The sequence below is a fragment of the Bison bison genome, unplaced genomic scaffold (assembly GCF_000754665.1).
Source record: "Bison bison bison isolate TAMUID 2011002044 unplaced genomic scaffold, Bison_UMD1.0 scf7180017864516, whole genome shotgun sequence".
Classification (NCBI taxonomy): Eukaryota; Metazoa; Chordata; class Mammalia; order Artiodactyla; family Bovidae; genus Bison; species Bison bison.
Window position 1 is genome coordinate 1,293,903 of NW_011495069.1, and position 3,864 is coordinate 1,297,766.

A 3,864-nucleotide genomic window follows, 5' to 3' on the forward strand; every position below is an offset into this window, starting at 1 on the left:
TGGGGGAGCCAGCTGCCTCTGAGAGGCCCCAAAGCCCCTACTCTCCCACTTCTGGCTCCAACTCCCTGTAGTAACTATATCCTCTTATTTTCTATATTTTCCACCCTCTGTCATCTGGGCCTTCTGAGCTGACTGTGAGCTCCCAAGTCTAGCTAGTTCCTAGCAATGGCAAATGACTCACCCAGGAGCACACTTATCGTATGCAAATGAACCCAAAGGCTTCCTCCAACCACCTCCTTCTAGGCTCTCACAGGGCTCTTACACCCCGGGGCCAATATTCCCCTGCCCTAATCACTCCAGGAGAAAGCTGAGTGCCTAAGAATTGATGCTTTTGAACTGTGGTGTTGGAGAAGACTCTTGAGAGTCCCTTGGACTGCAAGGAAATCCAACCAGTCCATCCTAAAGGAGATCAGTCCTGGGTGTTCATTGGAAGGACTGATGCTGAAGCTGAAACTCCAATCCTTTGGCCACCTGATGCGAATAACTGACTCACTGGAAAAGACCCTGATGGAAAGATTGAAGGTGGGAGAAGGGGGCGATAGAGGATGAGATGGTTGGATGGCATCACCAACTCAATGAACATGAGTTTGTGTAAACTCTGGGGATTGGCAATGGACAGGGAGGCCTGGCGTGCTGCAGTCCATGGGGTCACAAAGAGTCGGACCTGACTGAGCGACTGAACTGAATCACTACAGGACCGGGGAGGTGACAAATTAAAATAGCCTCAGGACCCCTGCTCTTCTGCTTACCCTGTCTTCCCCAGCCCTTCACACGAAAGACATGATAAAGTCTCTGGCTCCCTCTTTCCCTCCCCACTCTGCCTCCTGCTGGCCCTGGTGCTTCCTCATACGGCCCTGAATGGCACTTGGATGGGGCTCCTCTAGAGAACTGTGAACAACAAGCTGTCTTTCCAGTAGCAGCACCTCCCGATCTGTTGGCCTCACCATGTTATTGTCCAGTCACTAAGTTGTGTCCACCTCTCTGTGATCCCGTGGGCTGCAGCATGCCAGGATTCCCTGTCCTTTACTATCTCCTGAAGTTTGTTCAAGCTCATGTCCATGGAGCCGGTGACATCATCCAGCCATCTCATCCTCTGCCGCCCCCTTCTCGTCCTGCCTGAATAATAAAACCTACATTTTATAACAATCTCAGATGGCGGTGGTCACTGAGGACCAGAATGAAGGGCATGCAGGGGGAAGCCTCCTTTAACGAAGGTCTCCTCTGGGCTCAGATGTTTCACAGGTGTTACCTCCACCCTCCAACGAAGGAACTGCTGAGCCGGGGTTCACGCCAGTGCCACCTCCCTCCACCCTCAAGCTCCTTCACCCTGGTCCCTGCACCAGCATAAGGGCCTGGTATACGGCCAACATCTGGTAAATATCAGTCACGTCAATCCATCAGCCCAGGTCTCCCAGGCGGCTCAGTAGGTTAAGAATCCGCCTACAATGCAGGATACCTGCGTTCCATCCCTGTGTTGGGAAGATCCCTCGGAGGAGGTCACAGCATCCCACTCTAGTATTCTTGCCTGAAGAATTCCATGGACAGAGGAGCCCGGCAGACTACGGTCCATAGGGTTGCACAGAGTTGAACACGACTGAAGTGACTTAATACATACGCACACAGTCAATCTGTCTATGCCCCCTCTTTCTTTGTATGCATACTCAAGGCTAAACACCTTTCTGGAATTCTCTCCTGACCTCTCTTCCGATGCCCCTTGCTCCAGACTCCCTGGCCGTCCAGTCTAGTCTGGTCTACTTTGCCATGAACACCTGTTGACAAATCTCCATGTTAATGTTTCTGCTGTGATGCACTGTGGCTTGACTGTATCTCAGGCGTATGCACCAGCTTCCAGACCTGCAGGGAGGTCCTTCCCCGGGGCTGGGACTGTGTCTTCTGTTCCCAGGGGCCGTTGCACTTTCCCCTGGCCAGCCAGGGGTCTGGCCTGGCTACATCTAACATCCGGGAGCACAGTTCAAATGGAAAGAGCAACTGTCTGACTCAAAGGCTTGAAGGCAGAGCTGGAGGGGTGGCACTCCAGGACGCATGAAGCCTTTGTTGGGTGGGAAGCAGCCCCCCTAAGGAGCTGAGGCCCTGCGTGCTTGGTGGCATCTGAGAGGTCAATGCCAGGCCACAGCAGACCAGGGCGGGTATGCAGTCTCCTCTCTCAGGAGGGAGATGCGCAGAGCCGCCCTGACTGCGGGAATGGTGGCCTGGCCCCTGGGGGGACCCAAGCCAGTCTCCAAAGCCCTGATTTCACCACTGGACAAATCATTTTAATTCTCCTTTATAACTCATCCTCTCTGTCCCGGAGGAAGACAAACGGGCCTTGCGGTTAGAGACACCTGGCTATAAATCAAGACTCTGCCGCTGACAACCTCAGTTGACATTGGTGCATGATCTCTCTGAGCCTCCGTTTCCCCACCTGTAAAATAAGGGTGAGGACAATACCCACCTCCGTGGATGCCCAGGAAGACCTCACTCGTGCAAAGTACCCAGGACTCATTCCCCTTCCCCGATACTCACCTGGGTGGTACAGAGGGCAACCAACTACTCACCCATCACCCAGCAGACGAATAAAGAAAACCGACTGACTTTTCATTCCTCTACCCACTGGAAATCTCCTGAGATTATTTTTAAAAATGAGGATTTCCTGGAAGCCACACGGAACCCACTGAATCGTAAAATCTGGGGGCGGAGCTTGGCAATCTGTGTTTCTAACAATCATGGTGAATCACTATTTTGACAGAGATGGAAAGAGAGGAAACAACACTCTCTCAGAGAGGTCACCAGTGGGACAGGCTGAAAACTTCTGACTCCCAGAGCAGTCATACCTGTTGGACGAACTCAGGTCTGTAAAAGTCTGGAGTCTGGAAACAAAAGGTAGAAGTCCTCATTTGCAGGCAAATTGACATGCCCTTGGAGCTGCCATAAAAAGGGGATCACAATTCTTTTCCCCAAACGGGATAGTGTGAGTCATCCAGAGCGTCCACCCATATCCTCCCGGTGGGAAGGCACAATCAGCTTGCCTTTTGTCCCAGTGGTGCCTCAGGCCCCAAGGTTGAGCTTCCCTGGAGACGTAGAATCCAGCAAGCAGAACGGAGTGTACTTGGAGCCACAGCCCACGTGATGAAGGCTGAAAGGGGCGAGTGGAAGAACAGGAGAACAAGAAGCAAAGAAAAGATGATGCCGGAAGGATGGAGGCGCTGGAAAGGAGGTACAGGAGGCAGCCTTTGACCTGACCCTGAGGGTCGGACCAGCAAAGACAGGGGAAGGCGGCCTGCGCCCCAGCCCAGATCGCGGCATGCAGGGGGCAATCAGGAGATGACCGTGGAAGGTGAACAGACGGGAGCACGGGGGAGTTGTGAACAGCATAGTGAGGAATCACGATTTTCTCCTCAAGTCAAGGCTTCGGAGCCAAATTCCTCCAAACACGTTCCTGTTCCACAGAGTGGCTCTTATTCTCATTTTTAAGCTAAATGCCAACACTTGGAAGTGGAGAGTGACAGCGTCTCTGGAATCGGGGGACCAGGCAGCGGCGGGCCCACCCACCCGGCACCCTCGGCACCCACAGGCAGCGTGAGGCTGAGACCCCCATCCTGGCCTCTGGGGACCCCGGAAGGCCCTGAGTCTGGGGAGGGACAGAGTCACATCAGTGCCTCCAAAGGTCCAGCCGATGGCGATTCACACGAATGACGATGGCGCCGACGCGAGAAAGAGGAGGAGGAGGAGTGGTCAACATCGACGAAGCCTTTACACGGGAGCTCGGCCCTGCGCCCTTTACACACACAGACCCGTCTTGCTCTCACCACGACCTACGAGGGGCTGTTAGCCCCATCTTTTCAGATGAAGAAACGGAGGCAGAGA